The sequence below is a fragment of the Hypanus sabinus genome, chromosome 8, assembly GCF_030144855.1.
Source record: "Hypanus sabinus isolate sHypSab1 chromosome 8, sHypSab1.hap1, whole genome shotgun sequence".
NCBI lineage: Eukaryota > Metazoa > Chordata > Chondrichthyes > Myliobatiformes > Dasyatidae > Hypanus > Hypanus sabinus.
This window is the reverse complement of record NC_082713.1, coordinates 172,924,044-172,947,337: the sequence shown is the minus strand read 5'-3', so window position 1 is coordinate 172,947,337 and position 23,294 is coordinate 172,924,044. Positions and strand designations below refer to the sequence as shown.

Here is a 23,294-nt window from a genome sequence, read left to right as displayed (position 1 = left end):
GGAAAAGTCCAAATTGTTTCTCACCATATACACTCACGAAGTGCTTTATTGGTATAACAGGCTTATTTTTGGAGTAGCATCTACACCTGTACTCTGGCAGAAAGCTATGAACCAGGTGCTGCACGGCTGCCCAGGCACTCAGTGTAACCTGAATGACATCATTTCTTACTGGTAAGAATGAAAAGGAACATCTCCAAAATCATAAAACAATGTTAAAAAATTAGAAGATTATGGACTCAGAGCACGACACAACAAGTGTGAATTCTTTAAACCAAGCATCACTTACTGTGATGCAACGAGGGGGGAGAATGTGTTGGACCTTGTTTATACAAACATCCCTGACGTGTACTGGCTGGAGCCCCGCCCCCACCTCAGTTACTCTGACCAAATCTCTGTTCTGCTAATCCCAGCATACTGACAGCTCGCCAGACACTCCAGACCAGTTCTGAAGCAGGTGAAAACCTGGCCAGCAGGAGCCATCTCTGCTCTTCAAGACTGCTTTGAGCACACTGACTGGCGTATGTTCAGAAAGGCTGCAACCGATGGCGACTCCACCAGCTTAGAGGAGTACACAGCATCAGTGACTAGCTATATCAGCAAGTACATCAATGACGTCAGTGTGTCGAAGACCATCACTACACGCTCTAACCAGAAGCCATGGATGACCACAGAAGTGGGTGCGCTACTGAGGACCCGTGACTCTGCCTTTAGAGCAGGCGACAAGGCAGCCCTAACAACAGCGAGGGCCAAACTGTCCCAAGCCATCAGAGAGACAAAGCATGCACACCCAGTGCATCCACAGCCACTTCAAGGACAGCAGCGACAAGAGGCACATGTGGAAGGGCATTCAGGACATCACTAACTACAGGACAACATCACCTGCCTATGCTGGTAATGCCTCCCTCCCAGATGCGTTGAACAACTTCTACGCTTGTTTCGAGGCGGAAAATGACACGGTGGCTAGGAAGACCACTCCTCCTCCCAATGACCGGGTGCTATGCCTTACTGTGGCCAATGTGAGGAAAACTCTATGCTGGGTCAATCCACAGCAGACTGCTGGACCAGACAATATTCCTGGCAGAGTGCTCAGAGGATGTGCAAACCAGCTGGCAGATATTCTCACTGACATCTTCAAAATCTCCCTGAGCAGTGCCGTCGTTCCAACGTGCTTCAAGGCCACCACCATCATCCCTGTGCCGAAGAAGTCTTCAGTGTCCTGCCTCAACGAGTACCATCCCGTTGCACTCACATCCATCATCATGAAGTGTTTTGAGAGGTTCATCATGAGCTTCCCTCTGCAACTGGATCCTAGACTTCCTTACTGGGAGACCTCAGTCAGTTTGGATTGGGAGCAGCATTTTCAACACCATCACACTGAGCACAGGGGCCCCCCAGTGCTATGTGCTCAGTCCACTGCTGTTCACTCTGCTGACCCACGAATGAGCAGCAATAAACAGCTCGAATCACATCATCAAGTTTGCCGATGACACGACTGTGGCGGATCTCATCAGCAAGAACGACGAGCCAGCACACAGAGAGGAGGTGCAGCTGCTAACAGACTGGTGCAGAAACCAACAACCTGTCTCTGAATGTGAGCAAAACAAAAGAGATCATTGTTGACTTCAGCAGAGCATGCAGCAACCACTCTCCGCTGAATAATGACGGCTCCTCCATTGAGATCGTTAGCAGCAGCAAATTTCTTGGTGTTCACCTGGCGGAAAATCTCACCTGGTCCCTCAACACCAGCTCCATAGCCAAGAAATCCCAGCAGTGTCTCTACTTTCTGTGAAGGCTGAGAAAAGTCCATCTCCCACCCCCTATCCTTATCACATTCTACAGAGAACGTATAGAGAGCATCCTGAACAGCTACATCACTGCCCAGTTCAGGAATTGCACCGTCTCGGATCGCAAGACCCTGCAGCATACAGCGAGGTCAGCTGAGAAGATCATTGGGGTCTCTCTTCCTGCTACTACAGACATTTACACCACATGCTGCACCCACAAAGCTAACAGCATTGTGAAGGACCCTACGCACCCCTCACACAAACTCTCCTCCCTCCTGCCATCTGGCAAAAGGTACCGAAGCATTCAGGCTCTCACAATCAGACTGTGCGACAGTTTCTTCCCCCAAGCCATCAGACTTCTCAATGCTCGGGGTCTAGCTTGACATTGTAATGTGTCCTCTACTGTGCCTATTGTCTTGTTTATTAATTATTGTACTGCCCTGCACTGTTTTGTGTACTTTATGTAGCCCTGTGCAGGTCTGTAGTCTAGTGCAGTTTTTATGTTGTTTTATGTAGTCTAGTATAGCCTTGTGCTGTCTCACATAGTCTAGTGTAGTTTTGTGTTGTTTCATGTAGCACCAGGGTCCTGAAGGAACGTTGTTTCATTTTTACTGTGTACTATACCAGCAACTTATGGTTGAAATGACAATAAAAACAACTTGAGCTTGAACTGTTGTCACATATTGATGCATAAGAATTACATGAGTGTGCTGAGGAAATTCAAGCAGTGGTGGATGCCCTAAAGCCAAAGGATGTGTCACAGTTGTGGTCCTTTTTTGGATTTGTCAATGACTATAACAAGTTCCTGCCAAACCTGGCTACTGTGCTCCACCTCTTGAACCTATTACTACAGATCAAGAAGAAATGGTGATAAACAAAGCAGTGTGAGATGGTTTTCAAAAAGGTAAAGGAATTGGTGACGTCAGACACTGTACTCACACATTGTGATCCACATAGCCTAGTGAAGCTTGCCATGCACTGTTTGGGATGTCAACACATCCAGAAGAAAAGTCCTTTGATGCACTTTGATAGTAATTTAAATCTACTTTACATCCCTGCACAGCACCTTTGTGTCCTTTGGAATCACCTCCAACAAATGCCCCATCTCAAAGTAGCAATCCACGACTTCTTCCACTTGAACACAAATTTCCTTTCATTCATTTTGCACCTTCTCCCTTGATGAAGTACAAGTGCTGCAGAACAAACACAACATGTTCTTCCATCCTTTCTCAGAAACTTTGTGGAGGAAAGCATTCCAACACTTAAAGAAGATGAGACAGTTGTACACATTAAAAATGGGAAATAAACAATGTTTCAGCCCAAGATAATTCACAAGTCCTGATGAAGAGTTTCAGTCTGAAACAACTGTTAATTCTCCTCCATAGATGCTACCTGACCTGGAAACATAGAAAACCTACAGCACAATACAGGCCCTTTGGTCCAAGATGCTGTGCCAAACGTGTACTTACTTTAGAAATCACCCAGGGTTACCCATAGCCCTCCATTTTTCTAAGCTCCATGTACCTATCCAGGAGTCTCCTAAAAGACCCTATCGTATCTGCCTCCACCACTGTTGCCAGCAGCCCATTCCATGCACTCAATACTCTCTGCATAAAAAACTTACCCCTGACATCTCCTCTGTACCTGCTTCCAAGTACCTTAAAACTGTGCCCTCTTGTGTTAGCCATTTCAGCCCTGGGAAAAAGCCTCTGACTATCCACATGACCAATGCCTCTCATAATCTTATACACCTCTATCAAGTCACCTCTCATCCTCTGATGCCCCTAGGAGAAAAGGCTGAGTTCACTCAATCCATTCTCATAAGGCATGTTCCCCAATCCAGGCAACATCATTGTAAATCTCCTCTGCACCCTTTCTAGAGTTTCCACATCCTTCTTGTAGTGAGGTGACCAGAACTGAGCACAGTATTCCAAGTGCAGTCTGAGCAGGGTCCTATATAGCTGTAAAATTACCTCTCGGTTTTTGAACTAAATCCCACAGCTGATGAAGGCCAATGCACCGTATGCCTTCTTAACCACAGCAGTTTTGAGTGTCCTATGGTTTTGGACCACAAGATCCCTCTGATCCTCCGCACTGCCAAGATCCTCCAGCGCTTTGAATGTTCCTCTGGATTTCCAGCATCTGCAGAATCTCGTGTTTAAAAATGCACAGTAGAGATGGCAGTAGAGCTAGGTGGTGAAGGAGTTGTGGCCATCTTCCCAGGCACACACAGACATGTGAATGCAAACTCCAGAGACCTCTTTACTGCATGTCATTATACATTTGGACTAATAACAAGGATATGGCCTCCAGTGGTGTCAACAGAAGTCACAGAGTCTAATCCCTGGTAGCCACTAATGGAAACTCCAGTAGAAGATGGGTTAAAGACAATTTCACAATGATTGTGTAGGCATTGAAAAGAATCCCATCACCATCTACACAGAGCCAACTCTGATACAACAGGTACACTGCTGTTCTGTCACTTTTGTGAGCAGATTTTACCATGCATCCAGTACACTGATAAAGATCACTCCTGACCACTCCTTTCTTAGGAGAGTCTCTGAGGAACCACTGTAATATCATAACCCATTACAGCAGCAGAATGAGGACATTTGGTCACGTGAGGACAGGACTGGGGGCAGTGGACTCAGAATGGGGTACCAATGCAGACAGGCCAAAGCAAAAAGAAACTTGCACGATCAGTCAACCAAATTAAAGCAAATGATACACCACCAACTGACAAAGCAAAACACCCGAGCACAGGCTCCAGCAATAGGTAGATGGATTCTACTTGTTGTAGTATGAATACCTATTGTGCTTTTAATCACTCTGGAATTCCTTTCTTAAATCCTCTTACCTCTCTCTACTCTAGTAACATCTCTTTATGAGGCCTGCAATAACGTACTCATGTTGGATTCTGACGTTTTTGATCCAAGGTTCATTCCAAAGTCAAGAAAATGGCACAAAATTCGGTGTTTCACTATTGTTTTAGGTGCGAATAGAACAAAGCATATTGAAAATTAAAAAGGACAACAGAATCAATGGAGTAGAAAGCTCAAGAAGAGATCATACAGTATGGCCAAGTGAAATAGGAATTGATATGAAAGCAGAGGGAAGTAACGAATTAAAAGTATTATATACGAATGCACTAAGTATAAGGAATAAAGTAGATGAGATTGAGGCTCAGTTGGAAATTGGCAAGTACGATGTTGTGGGAATAACAGAGACATGGCTTCAAGCGGACAGGGCCTGGGAAATGAATATTCAAGGCTATACATCTTATCGAAAGGACAGACTGACTGGCAGAGGGGGTGGGGTGGCTCTGTTGGTGAGGAATGATATTCAGCCCCTTGCGAGGGGGGACATAGAAACAGGGGATGTAGAATCAGTATGGATAGAACTGCGAAATTCTAAGGGTAGAAAGACCCTAATTGGAGTTATCTACAGGCCCCAAAACAGCAGTCTGGATGTAGGGTGTAAGTTGAATGAAGAGTTAAAATTGGCATGTCACAAAGGTAATGATACAGTTGTCATGGGGGATTTCAACATGCAGGTAGACTGGGAGAATCAGAATGGTACTGGACCCCAAGAAAGGGAGTTTGTGGAGTGCCTCCAAGATGGATTCTTAGAACAGCTTGTACTGGAGCCTACCAGGGAGAAGGCAATTCTAGATCTAGTGTTGTGCAATCAACCGGATTTGATCAGGGACCTCGAGGTAAAGGAACCATTAGGAGGTAGTGACCATAATATGATATGTTTTAACCTACAATTTGAGAAAGAGAAGGGAAAATCGGATGTGTCAGTATTACAGATGAACAAAGGGAACTATGGAGCTATGAGGGAGGAGCCGGCCAAAGTTCAATGGAACAATACCCTAGCAGGGAAGACAGTGGAACAACAATGGCAGGTATTTCTGGGAATAATGCAGAAGGAGCAGGATCGGTTCATTCCAAAGAGGAAGAAAGATCCTAAGGGGAGTAAGGGGCGGCCGTAGCTGACGAGGGAAGTAAAGGGCAGTATAAAAATAAAAGAGAAGTATAACATAGCAAAGATGAGCAGGAAACCGGAGGACTGGGAAGCTTTTAAAGAGCAACAGAAGATAACAAAAAAGGCAATACGTCAAGAAAAAATGAGGTACGAAGGTAAACTAGCCAAGAATATAAAGGAGGATAGTAAAAGCTTCTTTAGGTATGTGAATAGCAAAAAAATAGTTAAGACCAAAATTGGGCCATTGAAGACAGAAACAGGTGAATTTATTATGGGGAACAAGGAAATGGCAGATGAGTTGAACAGGTACTTTGGATCTGTCTTCTCTATGGAAGACACAAACAATCTCCCCGATGTAATAGTGGCCAAAGGAACTAGGGTAAAGGACGAATTGAAGGAAATTTATATTAGGCAAGAAACAGTGTTGGATAGATTGTTGAGTCTGAAGGCTGTTAAGTCCCCAGGACCTGATGGTCTGCATCCCAAAGTACTTAAAGAGGTGATTCTAGAAATCGTGGACACATTGGTAATCATTTTCCAATGTTCTATAGATTCAGGAACAGTTCCTGCTGATTGGAGGGTGGCTAATGTTGTCTCACTTTTCAAGAAAGGAGGGGAAGAGAAAACAGGGAATTATAGACCAGTTAGCCTGACGTCAGTGGTGGGAAAGATGCTGGAGTCAATTATAAAAGAGGAAATTACAACACATTTGGATAGCAGTAGAAGGATCAGTCTGAGTCAGCATGGATTTATGAAGGGAAAATCATGCTTGACTAATCATCTGGAGTTTTTTGAGGATGTAACTATGAAAATGGACAAGGCAGAGCCTGCGGATATAGTGTACCTGGACTTCCAGAAAGCTTTTGGTAAAGTCCCATATAGGAGATTAGTGGGCAAAATTAGGGCACATGGTATTGGAGGTAGAGTACTGACGTGGATTGAAAATTGGCTGGCTGACAGGAAGCAAAGAGTAGCGATTAACGGGTCCCTTTCAAAATGGCAGGCTGTGACCAGTGGGGTGCCGCAGGGTTCGGTGCTGGGTCCGCAGCTGTTTACAATATACATTAATGACTTAGATGAAGGGATTAAAAGTAACATTAGCAAATTTGCCGATGACACAAAGCTGGGTGGCAGTGTGAAATGTCAGGAGGATGTTATGAGAATGAAGGGTGACTTGGACAGGTTGGGTGAGTGGGAAAATGTATGGCAGATGCAGTTTAATGTGGATACATGTGAGGTTATCCACTTTGGTGGCAAGAACAAGAAGACAGATTACTATCTAAATGGAGTCAAGTTAGGAAAAGGGGAAGTACAATGAGATCTAGGTGTTCTTGTACATCAGTCAATGAAAGCAAGCATGCAGGTACAACAGGCAGTGAAGAAAGCTAATGGCATGCTGGCCTTTATAACAAGAGGAATTGAGTATTGGAGTAAAGAGGTCCTTCTGCAGCAGTACGGGGCCCTGGTGAGACCCCACCTGGAGCATTGTGTGCAGTTTTGGTCTCCAAATTTGAGGAAGGACATTCTTGCTATTGAGGGAGTGCAGCGTAGGTTCACAAGGTTAATTCCCGGAATGGCGGGACTGTCATATGTTGAAAGATTGGAGTGACTGGGCTTGTACACACTGGAATTTAGAAGGATGAGAGGGGATCTGATTGAAACATATAAGATCATTAAGGGATTGGACACGCTGGAGGCAGGAAGCATGTTCCCGCTGATGGGTGAGTCCAGAACTAGAGGCCACAGTTTAAGAATAAGGGGTAGGCCATTTAGAACAGAGATACGGAAAAACTTTTTCACCCAGAGAGTGGTGGATATGAGGATTGCTCTGTCTCAGAAGGCAGTGGAGGCCAAGTCTCTGGATGCATTCAAGAGAGAGTTAGATAGAGCTCTTATAGATAACAGGGTCAAGGGATATGGGGAGAGGGCAGGAACAGGGTACTGATTGTATATGATCAGCCATGATCACAGTGAATGGCCGTGCTGGCTAGAAGGGCCGAATGGCCTACTCCTGCACCTACTGTCTGTTGTTCTTTGAAAATGGGGAATAGTGAGAGGCTAGGAACACAGAAGAAAGGAGAGAAAAAGACTAAAGGCTAAAGATGACGAGCAAAATTATCTCTGCTCTTCTTATACCCCAGATATAGACATTCCATTCAAATTTGTAGATAATCAATCAGATAGCCCCTGTTCAAATAATGGGATACGAAGAAGCTTCCAGAAACCAGTTACTTTCCCCCAAGCAGTAAGGTTAACCAACACTCCACTCACCAACTCCACCACTAATTTATTATTTCCTATCAGTCACATATATAATCTATTTTACCATTACCATTATACTTTATTGTCACCAAACAATTGATACTAGAGCGTACAATCATCACAGTGATATTTGTTTCTGCGCTTCACGCTCCCAGAAGTACAAATCGGTATTTATTATTGTGTTCTTTTTCTTGAATTTTTTTGTGCTGCATCAGATCCAGAGTAACAATTATTTTGTTCTCCTTTACACTTGTGTACAGGAAATGGCATTAAACGACCTTGAAACCCACACAGTCACGGAGAGAACATACAAACTCCTTCCAAACAGTGGCTGGAATTGAACCCCAGTTAGTAATCACTGTAAAGCAATGGCACTAACTGCTACAGTACTGTGCTGCCCTAAGCACACCAAATTCACCAAGTACTTCCAAGTGACCTCACCCAATACATCAACCATATCTGTGTATTGAAGCCTCCTCTTTTGAAGAATTTCATAGTACTTGTATTTCTATACCACCTTGAATGCACTAAATTACTTCAAGGTACTTCAAAGAATCATTATTGCAAATATCTTTTAAACTAATTGTATTAAGAGATAATAAAGCAGGTGACATATGTTTAGTCAATGAAGTAGATAGATGGAATGGATATGAAGAGGATATTTCCTATACAGTAGTGGGTGAGTCTAGGACCAGAGAGCACAGCCTCAGAATAGAGGGATATCCATTTAGAACAGAGATGAGGAGAAATCTGAGGAATTCATTGCTACAAACGGCTACGGAGGCCAGGTCATTAGCTTTGTTTAAAGTGGAGGCTGATAGGTTCTTGATGAGTAAGGTTGTCAAAGGTTATGGAGAAAAGCCAGGCGAATCGGGTTGAGGGGGATAATAAATCAGCTTTAATGGAATAACGGTGTAAACCCGATGGGCTAAATGGCCTAATTCTGTTCCAATGACTTACGGTCTTATGGTATTAAATAGGTTTGAGAAATCTCCAAAAAAAAGACATGCAGAAAGTGGATGGAGCGAGGGAATTCCAGAGTGGTGCACCCAAAAGTAAGGACACCAGCAGTACGGTGATTCAATTCAGGGAAGCTGAAAGGACAGATGCATTCAGGGTTAATGGGGCAAATTATGAAAACTGAGAGCAGCAAGATCTCAAAGGAATTTGAAAATAAAGGTGAAGATTTAAAAATTTTAATTTCAATTTTAAATATGTATATAAAAGGCAGATGTGAATATAAATTTTTTAAAAACACAGCTGTTTTGATTAAATGGTGAGCAGGCTTAAAGATTTATAGCTGGGACCTGAATTTCTATTGTTGTCTGCACTCCAAGTCTTTGACCACAGCAGCTAAATCCAGGCTGGTAAAGCCTGGTGCAGTCAGAGATTACTTTCTCATTTGACTGATAAAGCAGCACAAACTAGACCAAAATAACAGGGTACCTGGAGGTCACCATAAATCTAGACCAGGGCACAAACTGTTCTGTCTTGCCAGGCAGCAGCCCCCAAAACATCCACCACACTGTTGGCTTGTCTTTTTTGCTGTTAACACTACATTCCCCAGATAAACATCTTCTTAGCCACTGGTGTGCAACCAGGAAACAAAAGAAAATACAAAGAGCTGAAATAAGATAAAAGGAACTTTAGAATCACATTGAATAAAGTTTGCATTTGTACAAGACTTGTGTGTTCACCATTACTGACATTTTTTAAAAAATCTATAAATAACACAAATGGCTGGAAGAGTCAAGTCCTGTCACTTAGCAACAAGTTTGGGGCCTTTCTCAAGGCTCTCTCTACTAACATGCAGCGGTCAGAACCATCCGAAGTATTTGAATTGAGCCAAATCTCTCTCACAAAACATAGATTAGTCCAGCACAGGAACAGGCCCTTCAGCCCACAATACTGTATCGAACCAAGTCAATTTGTAATCGTGGCTAACTAATCTCTTCCACTAAAAAAATGCCCATATTCTTCCATTTTCCTCACATTTATATGCCTAAACATCTCTTAAGAATCTTTAATGTATCTGCCTCTACCACCACCCCTCATAGAACGTACAAGGCACCCAGCACACTGTGTAAAAAAAACTTGTTCCTCACATCAACTCTGAACTTACCCCTCTCACCTTAAATGCATGCCCTCTGGTATTAAACATTTCAACTCTGGGAGAAAGGGAGTCTGTCTACTCTATATCTATGCCTCTCATAATCTTATAAATCTCCAAAAGATCTCCCCTCGGCCTCCACCACTTGAGAGAAAAAAACCCTCATTATCAGGGTTTCATTGAGAAGATAACGTTCTTAAACACAAGGAGAAAAATAATATATACTCTGCACTCAGCCGAATCCCATTCTGTACGTACAAGAACTGACACTAGTTTTGACACTTGCGAGTTTCTTGCCCACAAGTCCAGGGCTCAATAACTTCCTTTGAAAACAGATGGAATTCCTGCCGCTAATTGTCACACAAACACCGAAATATATTTAAAGAACTTGTCCTCCTAACCACAGTTGATTTAAATGAATTGAAAGATTACTTGAAATCAGCACTCGAGAGATGATCTAGTCAGAATCAAAAATCAGAATCAGAATTATTATCTGACATACATTGTAAAATCTGTTGATGACATTAGGCCATTTGGCCCATTAAGTCTGCTCCACCATTTCATTGCTGATCCATTTCCCTCTCAACCCCATTCTTCTACTTTCTCCCCATAACTTTTATGCCCTAACTAATCAATAACCTATCAACCTCCACATTAAGTACACCCAATGACCTGGCCTCCAAAGCTACAGCAATAAATTCTACAGATTCACTAATCTCTGGCTAAAGAAATTCCTCCATGTCTCCATTCTAAATGGACATACTTCTATTCTCATGCATTTCAGTGCCCCCTGGTCTTAAACTCCATCCTCTTCATATCCACTTTATCCAGGCCTTTCAACATTCAATATATTTCAATAAGATCCACCCTACCCCCCCCCCCCCCACCGGCATTCTTTGAAATTCCAGTGAGTAAAAGACCCAGAGCCACCAATCAACCTCTCCTCATACGTTAAGTTTTTCATTCCGGGAATCATTCTCGTGAACCTCCTCTGAACCCTCTTCAATGTCAGCACATCCTTTCTAAAACAACAGGCCTAAAATTGTTCACAATATTCCAAGTGAGGATTCGCCAGTGTATTATATAGCCTCGGCATTACATTCTTGTTTTTATATTCTAGTCCTCTTGAAATGAATACTAACATTGAATTTGTTTTCCTCACCACAGACTAAACCTACAAATTAACCTTTAGGGAATCCTGCACAAGGACTCCCAAGTCTCTTTGCAGCTCAGATTTTTGAATTTTCTGCCCATTTAGAAAATAGTCTATGCTTTTATTCCTTCCACCAAAGTGCATGACCATACATTTCCCAACAATGTATTCCATTTCTTTACCAATACTCCTAATCTATCTGAGTCCTTATGCTGCCCCCATTTCCTCAACACTATCCACGCCTCCACCCACCTTCGTATCACCCACAAATTTGGCCACAAAGCCATCTATTCCATCATCCAAATCACTGACATACAACATAAAAAGAATTGGTCCCAAATACAGACCGCTGTGGAACAACACTACTCACTGGCAGCTAATCAAAAAAGGCTCCCTTTATTCCCACTCTTTGCCTCTTGCCAATCAGCCAATGCTTTATCCATGCTAGAATCTTCTCTGTAATACCACGGGCTCTCAACTTGTCAAGCAGCCTAATGGGCGACACCTTGACAAAAGTCTTCTTTAAATCCAAGTACATAACATACACCTTTTTCCTTTGTCTATCCTGCCAGTAATTTCCTCAAAGAATTCCAACAGATTTGTCAGGCAAGATTTCCCTTTAAGGAAACCATGCTGACTTTGGCCTATTTGAGAGGGATAGATAGAGTTGACGTGAATAGGCTGTTTCTATTGAGAGTAGGGGAGATTTAAACGAGAGGACATGATTTGAGAGTTAGGGGGCAGAAGTTTAAGGGAAACACGAGGGGGTATTTCTTTACTCAGAGAGTGATAGCTGTGTGGAATGAGCTTCCTGTAGAAGTAGTAGAGGCCAGTTCAGTTGTGTCATTTAAGGTAAAATTGGATAGGTATATGGACAGGAAAGGAGTGGAGGGTTATGGGCTGAGTGCGGGTAGGTGGGACTAGGTGAGATTAAGAGTTCGGCACGGACTAGGAGGGCCGAGATGGCCTGTTTCCGTGCTGTGATTGTTATATGGTTATATGGTTATTATGTCACGTGCTTCCAAGTACTCCAAAACCTCATCCTTGATAGTAGACATCTTTCCAACCACTGAAGTCAGGCTAACTGGCCTCATTCCATTTATTCTGCCTCCCCCCTTCTTAAAGAATGGAGGGACATTTGCTAGTCGTGGATGCCTGAAATTCACTGCCTGGTGTTATGGGATGCAAACACATTAGAGACTTTTAAGAGATGTTTGGCTAGTCACATCAATATAAGGAAGAAGGTGAAACATGGAAATGGTCTAGTTAGTAAGGACTTGTGTTTAGATGTTTTTGATTTGCTCTTTAGATGGTTCAGCACAACACTATGACCAAAAAGATTGCTCCTGTGCTGTACTCTTCTATGTTCTATACTCTATGAAACAATGTCAGCACTTTAAGAACTATGAAGAATTTGAAGGTATCTTGAGTGCTACAATGAAAATGAAGATTTCGAGGATGCAATTGTTGATAGCATTGTCTGAAGGCAGTCCATTATCTGCATAGGTGTCTGTGCTGATTTTGGTCATTTACAGATATTCAAAAGAATACGAGAATATGTACACAATGCTGGAAGAACTCAGCAGATTAGGCAGCATCCATGAGAAAAGAGTAGCCAACGTTTCGGGCCGAGACCCTTCATCAGGAATGGGGGGGGGGGGAAGAGAGAGCCAAAGCCCAGTAATAGAGATAGGGAAGGGGGTAGGGCCTAGAGGCACCAGGTGGAAAACCAATCAGAGGATTGGTTAAAGGGGGGAAAAGATAAAGGGGGGGAGAGGGAGGTGATAAGCATTAAAGAACTGTAGCGATAAAGAAGTAGAAAGTTGAAAGGGGGGAGAGGCAGAGAGGGACCTGGGATAGGGGGAGGGGGAGGGAATTACCGGAAATTGGAGAATTCAATGTTCATACCACCAGGTTGGAGGCTACCCAGACAGTAGATGAGGTGTTGCTCCTCCAACCTGAGTTTGGCCTCTTCATGGCAGTAGAGGAGGCCATGTATGGACATATCTAGATGGGAATGAGAGGCAGAGTTGGTGGGTGGCAACCGGGAGGTCCTGTCTATTGTGACGGATGGAGCGGAGGTGCTCGATGAAGCGGTCCCCCAATCTGCGTTGGGTCTCGCCGATGTAGAGGCCGCCGCACCGGATGCAGCAGACGACCCCAGCAGACCTGCAGGTGAAGTGTTGCCTCACCTGGAAGGACTGTCTGGGGCCCGGAATGGTGGTAAGGGGGGAAGTGTGGGGACAGATGTAGCATTTGCGCTTGCAGGGATAATGACCAGGTGGGAGTTCTGTGGGGAGGGACGTGTGGACAAGGTAGTCACGGAGGGAACGATCCCTGCGAAAAGCTGAGGGGGTAGGGAGGGAAAGATGTGCTTGGTAGTGGGGTCCTGTTGAAGGTGGTGGAAGTTGCGGAGGATAATATGCTGGATCTGGAGGCTGGTGGGGTGGTAGGTGAGGACAAGGGGAACCCTGTCCCTGTTGTGGTGACAGGAGGATGGGTTAAGGGCTGAAGTGCAGGAAGTGGAGGAGATGCGGGTAAGGGCATCTTTGATGACGCCAGAAGGGAAACTAAGATCCTGAAAGAAAGAGGACATTTGAGAAGTCCTGGCACGGAAAGCCTCATCCTGGGAGCAGATGCAGCGGAGATGGGGGAACTGGGCATAGGGAATGGCATTTTTGCATTGGGCAGGGTGGGGAGAGGTATAGTCAAGATAGTTATGGAAGTCAGTGGATTTGTAGAAGATGTCAGTAGATAGTCTGTCTCCAGAGATGGAGACCAAGAGATCAAGAAAGGGGAGAGAAGTGTCCGAGATGGACCAAGTGAATTTACGGGCTGGGTGCAAGTTAGAGGCAAAGTTGATGAAATTGACGAGCTCAGCATGGGTGCAGGAAGCAGCAACAATGCAGTCGTCAATGTAGCAGAGGAAAAGTTGGGGAGTGGTGCCAGTATAGATTTGGAGCATAGACTGTTCCACATAACCCACAAAGAGGCAGGCATAGCTGGGGCCCATGCGAGTGCCCATGGCTACACCCTTGATCTGGAGAAAGTGGGAAGAACCAAAGGAGAAGTTATTGAGAGTTAGAACAAGCTCCGCCAACCGGAGGAGTGTGGTGGCGCTGGGTAACTGGTGGGGTCTGTTATCCAAAAAGTAGCGGAGGACTTTGAGGCCTTCTTGATGGGGGATGGAGGTGTATAAGGATTGAATATCCATGGTAAAAATGAAGCAGTCAGGTCCAGGGAATTGGAAGTTATTGAAGAGGTGAAGGGCATGGGATGTATCCTGGGTGTAGGTGAGGAGAGATTGAACTACTGCACCCTCCATTTGTATGAGAAATTCAATCATACTGTGATCACTAACTACAAGATCACTAATTTTAACTGTCTCCTTGCACAGGACCAGTTCTAAGATAGCACATTCTCTTGTAGGTTCAGTAACATGCTGTTCAATAAAGCCGTCATGGATGCATTCTATGAAGTCCTCCTCAAGACTGCCTCAACCAAATTGATTCATCCAATCTATGTGCAAATTAAAGTCCCCCATCATAACAGTTGTTCCATTCTTCCATGCCTCAGATATTTCTCTGTTTAATGCCTGTGCCACTGTAATGTTATTATTCGATGGTCGATAGACAACTCACACCACTGAATTTTCCCTTTACCGTTCCTAATCTCTACCCAGATAGATTAAACATTTTCAAAATGCTGCTGGAATGCAGCAGGCCAGGCAGCATCTATAGGAAGAAGTACAGTTGACGTTTCAAGCTGAGACCCTTCATCAGGACTAACTGAGAGATAGTAAAAGATTTGAAAGTGGGAGGGGTGGGAAGATCCAAAATGATACGAGAAGACAGGAGGGGGAGGAATGAAGCTAAGAGCTGGAAGGTTCTCCTACCATTTCGGATCTCTCTCTCCCCCTCTCAAATCTCTTACTCTCACTGTGGAAGACACTAGCAGTATGCCTACTGTTGTATTGTGTGAAGGAAGAGAAATAGGTGCAGCTACTATTATAAGAGAGAAGGTGCTCAAAAGCTAAAAGACCTAAAAGGTACATAAGTCACCTGGACCAGATGAGCTGCACCCTAGGGTTTTGAAAGAGATGGCGTTAAGAGATTGCGGTGGCAGTAGAAATGATCTTTCAAAAATCATTGGACTCTGGTATGGTGCCAGGGGACTGGAAAATTGCAAATGTCATTCCACTCTTTAATAAAGGAGGAAGGCAGCAGAAAGGAAAATATGGACCAGTTAGCCTGACCTCAGTGGTTGGGAAAATGATAAAGAGCCCATTGTTAAGGATGAAGTGATGGAGTACTTGGTGACACAGGACAATATAGTACAAATTCATCATGGCTTCCTTCAAGGAAAATCCTGCCTGACAAACCTGTTGGAATTCTTTGAGGAGATTATAAGTAGGATAGATAAAGGAGACGCAGTGGATGTTGTATATCTGGACTTTCAGAAGGCTTTTGACAAGGTGTACACATGAGGCTGCTTACCCAAGTTAAGAGCTTATGGTATTACAGGAAAGTTACTAACATGGTTAGAGAATTGGCTAATTGGTAAGAGGCAGTGAGTGGCAATAAAAGGATCCTTTCTGAATGGCTGCCAGCGACTAGTGGTGTTCTGCAGGAGTTGGTGTTGGGACCACTTCTTCTTATGCTGTATATCAATGATTTAGATGATGGAATAGGTGGCTTTGTTGTCAAGTTTGCAGATGATATGAAGATTTGTGGAGGGGCAGGTAGTGTTGAAGAAGCACTGTCGACGTTTCAGACCAAGACCCTTCATCAGGACTAACTGAAAGGAAAGATAGTAAGAGATTTGAAAGTAGGAGAGGGAGGGGGAAATGCAAAATGATAGGGGAAGATCAGAGGGGGTGGGATGAAGCTGAGAGCTGGAAATGTGATTGGCAAAAGGGGTACAGAGCTGAAGAAGGGAAAGGATTATGGGACAGGAGGCCTAGGGAGAAAGAAAGGGAGAGGGGAGCACCAGAGGGAGATGGAGAACAGTCTGAGTGAGGGCCAGAGAGAGAAAAGAAAGAGGGGGGGGGATAAAACTAAATATATCAGGGATGGGGCAAGAAGGGGAGGATGGGCATTAACAGAAGTTAGAGATGTCAATGTTCACGTCATCAGGTTGGAGGCTACCCAGACGGTATATAAGGTGTTGTTCCTCCAACCTGAGTGTGGCTTCATTTTGACAGTAGAGGCAGCCATGGATAGACATATCAGAATGGGAATGGGACGTGGAATTAAAATGTGTGGCCACTGGGAGATCCTGCTTTCTCTGGCGGCCAGAGCATAGGTGTTCAGCGAAATGATCTCTCAGTCTGCGTCGGGTCTCACCAATATATAAAAGGCCACACTGGGAGCACCAGATGCAGTATACCACACCAGCCGACTCACAGGTGAAGTGTTGTCTCACCTAGAACTGTCTGGGGCCCTGAATGGTGGTGAGGGAGGAAGTGTAAGGGCAGGTATAGCACTTGCTCCGCTTACAAGGATAACTGCCAGGAGGGAGATTGGTGGGAAGGGATGGGAGGACAAATGGACAAGGGAGTCGCATGGGGAGTGATCCCTGCGGAAAGCAGAAGGGGGGGGGGAGGGAAAGATGTGCTTGGTAGTGGGATCCCGTTGGAGGTGGCAGAAGTTACGGAGAACTATACATTGGACCCAGAGGCTGGTGGGGTGGTAGGTGAGGACAAGGGGAACCCTATCCTGAGTAGGGTGGCGGGAACTATGAGGTTGGTGGCAGTGGATGGGAGATCCCCAGAGCTGATAAGGTTGGTGATGGTATGGGAGACAGTGGCCTGGTGCTCCTTAGTGGGGTCATGATCAAGGGGTAAATAATAAGAGGTATCAGAGAGTTGTCGCTGTGCCTCGGCCAGGTAGAGGTCAGCATGCCAGACTACAAAAGCGCCCCCCTCCCCCATCAGCGGGTTTTATAATGAGGTTGGGATTGGTGTGGAGGGAGTGGAGTGCACAGTGTTCGGAAGGAGTGAGGTTGGAAATGGAACAAGGTGTGGTGAAATCGAGACGGTTGATGTCCCGTCGGCAATTAACAATAAAGAGGTCTAGAACAGACAGAAGACCAGAGCAGGGTGTCCATGAAGAGCAGGGTTGAAGACGGGAGAAAAGGTCATCGATGGGGGTAGGACAGTCCTTGCCAAAGAAGTAAGCTCGGAGTTGGAGCTGACGGAAGAAGAGTTCAGCGTCATGGCGTACGCGGAACTCGCTGAGGTGTGGGCAACGGGGGACAAAGGCGAGGCCCTAACTGAGGACAGAGCGCTCTGCCTCAGAGAGTTGAAGGTCGGAGGGAATGGTAAAGACCCGGCACAGATGAGAGATGGGATCAGAGGGGGGAGGGAGGCTGGCGGTGTCAATGGAGAGGAGATGGTTGGGGTGAGAGGAAAATGGAGCCTCTGAGGGCCCAGGAACTGACGATGGGATCTGAGAGAGAGAGGATTGCAGAGTGGTGGTGGGGGAAGAGGACACGGGAGTCACAATCGCAGCATGAGAAGACCCAGCCTGGAGTTCAAGGCTGGAGTCACAGTCAGTGGTTGTGCAATCACTTTGAAGCTGTCCATGGTCGTTGGAACACGCATTAATGGTGGTAGAGTCCGGGTTTTGAATATGCCCTGAGTTGCTGGGGCTGCTGAGATCGACAGCCAGGGCCAATCCATGGTCGTTGGAACCTGCATTGATGTGCTGGAGTCCAGGTTTTCAATATGCCCTGGGTTGCTGAGGCAGCTGAGATCGATGGCTGGGGCCACGATACAAAGTTCATGCCTGCCAGTGGTGGAGCCAGCAGGCTCTGGGGCTGGCAGATGGAAGATCTTGTGATCCTTGCAGGATGTGATAAAGTCAAAGAAACAGCAATTGCACACATGGATCCGACAGAGGGTGAAATAACGGACAAGTCCATTGAAAACGGAGACAAGGGTGTCCCGGAGGCGTGGAAAGGATTGTGATAGGGACGCCAGATACCTTCTCATGGCGGAGAGTGTCGCCCTCAGAGCTTGACAGGAGAAACAACGGGAGGCAAAGTCAATTAAATGTGAGTACTTGGGATCCACACTCAGGTTGGAGGAACACCACCTTATATACCATCTGGGTAGCCTCCAACCTGATGGCATGAACATTGACTTCTCTAACTTCTGTTAACACCCCTCCTCCCCTTCTTACCCCATCCCTGATATATTTAGTTTTTTCCCCCTCCTCTTTCTTTTCTCTCTCTCTGCCCATCACTCTGCCTGTTCTCCATCTCCCTTTGGTGCTCCCCTCCCCCTTCCTTTCTCCCTAGGCCTCCCATCCCATGATCCTTTCTCTTCTTCAGCTCTGTACCCCTTTTGCCAATCACCTTTCCAGCTCTCAGCTTCATCCCACCCTCTCCGGTCTTATCCTATCATTTTGCATTTCCCCCTCCCCCTCCTACTTACAAATCTCTTACTATCTTTCCTTTCAGTTAGTCCTGACGAAGGGTCACGGCCCGAAACATCGACTGTGCTTCTTCCTATGGATGCTGCCTGGCCTGCTGTGTTCCACCAGCATTTTGAGGATTTAGAAGGACTTAGATTATGAAAATGGGCAAGAAAGTGGCAAATAAAATACAATGTTGGAAATTGCACGATCATGTACTTTGATAGGAGAAATAAATGTGCAGACTATTTTCTAAATGGGGAGAAAATCCAGGAATCTAAGATGCAGGGACTTGGGAGTCCTTGTGCAGAATACTCTGAAGGTTAACTTGCAGGTTGAGTCAGAGGTGAGGAAGGCAAATGCCATGTTAGCATTCATTTCAAGAGGTCTAGAATACAAGAGCAAGGAGGTGATGCTGAGGCTTTATAAGGCACTGGTGAAGCTTCACCTTGAGTACTGTGAACAGTCTTGGGCCCCTCATCTTAGAAAAGATGTGTTGGTAGTTGGAGAGGATCCAGAGGAGGTTCACAAGGACGATTGCAGGAATGAAAGGGTTATCATACGAGGAACGTTCGATGGCTCTGGGTCTGTAATCACTGGAATTCAGAAGGATGGTGGGGGGGGGGGGGGAATGTCACTGAAACCTTTTGAACGTTGAAAGGTCTAGACAGAGTAGATATGTAAAGGATGTTTCCCATGGAGGGAGAGTCTAGGACAAGAGGACACTGCCTTAGGATAGAGGGGTACCCTTTCAAAACAGAGATGCATAGAAATTTCTTCAGCCTGAGGGTGGTGAATTTCTGGAATTTGTTGCCATTATGCAGCTGTGGAGGCCAAGTCGTTGGGTGTATTTAAGGCAGAGATTGATAGGTTCCTGATTGGACATGGCATTAAAGGTTATGGGGAGAAGGACTGGTACTGGTGTTGAGGAGAAAAAAAAAGGGATTAGTCATGATTGAATGGCGAAGCAGACTCGATGGGCCAGATGACCTAATTCTGTTCCTATGTCTTACGTTCTTATGTTCTAATCAGCGTGGATGCAGTGGGGCCCTGGATTGTTCCTTACACTCCTCCTCGATTTAGTGAGCAACTTAGGTCACGTTCATTGCTCTGCAGAATTTTCCCCAAAAAGGGGATGAAATAGGTTCATGAGGATATGGTGAGGAATCTTCTTGCCCACTGAGAACAAAACAATGGCTCAGAAACTCCCACACTCCAACTTAATTCCTTCTTAAGAATTGTAAAAATGTTGACACTGCTGTTCTCCGGAATCCTCTCATTATACCAAATTTGAAGGAAGAGACTGTATCTCTTCCATACCAGCTCTATCCCTCTAATATAGAGATGTCAACTGTTTTGCCATATTGTTTAATGTCCTTGCTGTTCCTGTTGGTAAGAAGCCATACTCTGAGTCAACAAGAGATTCTTTTTCTACACTTCTGAACACAAAACTTCCAAGTGTAAAGAAAATTCTCTCTGCTTGGCATTCAGAGTGGATTCCAATTAATTAGGACACATTTTAGCCCAATTAAATGATAGTTTTCCTAATTCGCCAAAATTTCATGCAAATAGTTACAAACAAATAAAAAATAACTACCATTTAACAAAGTAACAATGTATTTAAATGAAATACAGAGCAAATTAGAACACTACCAATACTATTAGTTACCGGAAGCTGTTTCCAATAGTTATCGACAGAGGAATTCATCATCCATTTTCTTGTGATTGATTGTAAATGAACAAAATCAGTGGAAACACCTAGATACTTCATACAATGCTCTAGATGATTGCATCCCTCAAACCTTCAGTTTCATTGTAACATTCAAGATGATTGTTTATACCTTCAAATTCTTCGTAGATCCTAACTTGTTGAGTAGTGAAATAATTTCATTTTGACTCCCAGCCATTTCTGGGTTCTCCAAGCCTGAATGCTTGAAACCACAGTGAGCAAAATAGTTCTGAATTGTGTTACTGCGATTTCTCACCAACTATCAGTGACAAAAATCACTGCGGTTTGAACACAAACACATGCAAGTGACGCTATTTTTAAAAACTGTTCACTACAAGCATGGTGTAGTGTCCAACAGCCATGCAACTGACAGTAGTTATTGTAGCACATTGTAATACATAATTTTAAAAACTTACAATGGGAAACAAAATTACAATGAAAAATATATTAAAAACTCTAATAAAATAAGTAGTGCAGAAAGACAGCAAAGAAAAGGAAAAAAGTATTGAGATCATGTTCATGGGTTCATTGTCCATTCAGAAGTATGATGGTGGTGGGGATGAAACTGTTGCTAAAATGTTGAATATATGCCTTCAGGCTCCTGTACCTCCTCCTAGATCCAATGTAGTTTTCATAAATTTTACTGTATTGCTTTACTTGTAAATGCCTGCAAGAATATGAATCTCAAGGTAATATACGGTGACATAGGCTATATGCACTTTGATAATATTTAGCTGTATTTCATTTGGAGTTTGAAGACATTTGCTTTGTCAACTAAAGCACTCAAAAACCTCTATAGATATACTGTGAAGAGCATTCTGTCAGGTTGAATCTGGTACGGGTGGGGGGAGGTGGCTACTGTACAGGACTGAAAGAAGCTACAGAAAATCATAAAATTAGTCAGCTCCATCTTGGGTACTAGCCTCTAAAGTACCAAAGGTACCCTCAAGGAGCAGTGCCTCAGAAAGGAGATGTCCATTCACCCAGGGCATGCCCTGTTCTCATTGTTCCCATCAAGGGGTACAGAAGCCTGAAAGCACACTCTCAGCAAATTCAGGAATAGCTGATGATGATAAACCTGATTCTGATTAAATTTACTTTGAACTTCTCCAGGGACAGGACAGTTTTCATGAGCAAACCAGATATTTCTATACTCTCATGGAGAAACCCTCCCCACTGTACTGTGGAATTATACTGAGGTATTTAGCCAGCCAAATTTGAAGGTATTGCCTGCACCCAGACATTGCAGGACCTGTGCATAAACCCAATTCACTGCCACAACAATAGCTTGAAGGCTGAAAAATGTGTCAATTATGATTATTTTGCCACTGAGACCTTTAGAATATTGACAGACACCTACTACTAGAACACAGAACACCTAATAAATCATGAAAGAACAGGCTTTCTTTTTATGCAGAAAACAACATAATCTATAACTTGAACACAACCCACTGCCAAACATGAGCAATTCAATTACCCCTGGAATAAATTTCAGACAGGATACCAATAGTATCAACAGGTACAGTCTGCCTGACACACAAAATGCTGGAGGAACTCAACAGGTCAGGCAGCATCTATAGAGGGGAGTAAACAGTTGCATTTTGGGCTGAGAGTCTTCATCAATGATGTCTCAAGCATGCCTAATAAATCAATGTCTTTGGTGCAATGACAACCTTCTCAGAGTGTCCTGACCAGATCAGAATCAGGATTATCATCACCGGCATGTGACATGAAATTTGTTAACTTAGCAGCAGCAGTTCAATGCAATACATAATCTAGCAGAGAGAGAGAAATAATAAATGAAATAACACATAATAATAAATAAGTAAATCAATTAAGTATATTGAATAGATTTAAAAGAATGTGCAAAAACAGAAATACTGTATTTTAAAAAAGTGAGGCAGAGGGCAATCCAGGCACTGCCTAACTGAAGTTTTATAATGTATTACCATGGCTCTGGGCTTCTGTGGGAGGATAATGTACAGCTACTGAGTTCCTCCAACATTTTGTGTGCGTTACTTTAGATTTCCAGTACCTACAGAATCTCTTGTATGTATGTGGGAGAATAATGGAGAGCTGCTGAGTTTCTCCAAAATTTTGTGTGTGTTACCTGTACAAAGGTCTTGAACATCATTCCCATTTAACTATTTAATTAAGTTAAGCATTATTTAAACAGCATCAAACAAAATATTTAAATGTAAGGATGAAATAACAAATCATAAACACAAGAGATTCTGTAAGAAGATGAAGATGGAGAGGAACCAGGAGGTCACATGGGAACTAAAGTCTGCAGAAATCTATTCTGACATGAACAGTTGAGAATGCCATTTATGTACATTGACATTGTCATACTCTGCTAAATGAGCGGGCATTTTGAGCAAACATTTCTGTGAGGTTGTTGGGTATTTATCAGTTCCTTACCTTTCTAGCTTCTTGTTCGTTTTGATCAAACTTGAATGTTTGGCTGTTCTGTTAAATAAAACACAGAAAATGTCCGAAACATCACAAACAAGAGTAAGCACTGCAACAGGGTACTCCAACTACTAGGAAAGGTTATCAAACATACTGTTATTTCATGTCACTGTCAAATTGTGCTCCAACTCAACCTTACATTTTCCTACCCAATATGCCCAGCCCCACAACTCTGGAGGGTGAGGGGGTGGTTGGAGGAGAGAGGGAGGGGTCAGAGGAGTGAGAGCAGGGTGGGGTCATGGGAGAGAGGGCAGGATGGGGGAAGCGGGTGGAGTGGGGGTGAGTGGGTGGAGGGAAGGGGGACAGTGGGGAAGGGGGTGGGTGAGTGTGCAGAGGGAGAAAGTGGGAGGGGGTGAGTAGGAGGGTGGGAGAGTTGGGG

At 44.2% G+C, this 23,294-nt stretch overlaps 1 protein-coding gene across 1 annotated transcript in view; it reads right to left on the bottom strand.

The window, feature by feature from the left end:
- Nucleotides 1-22,909, bottom strand: part of ric8b (RIC8 guanine nucleotide exchange factor B) — a 111,350-nt gene extending 88,441 nt beyond the window's left edge. The window contains exon 1 of the mRNA XM_059978586.1: nt 22,865-22,909. The gene's annotated coding sequence lies outside the window, so the exon portion shown is untranslated. The remainder of the gene's footprint in view (nt 1-22,864) is intronic.
- Nucleotides 22,910-23,294: the final 385 nt, after the last annotated feature.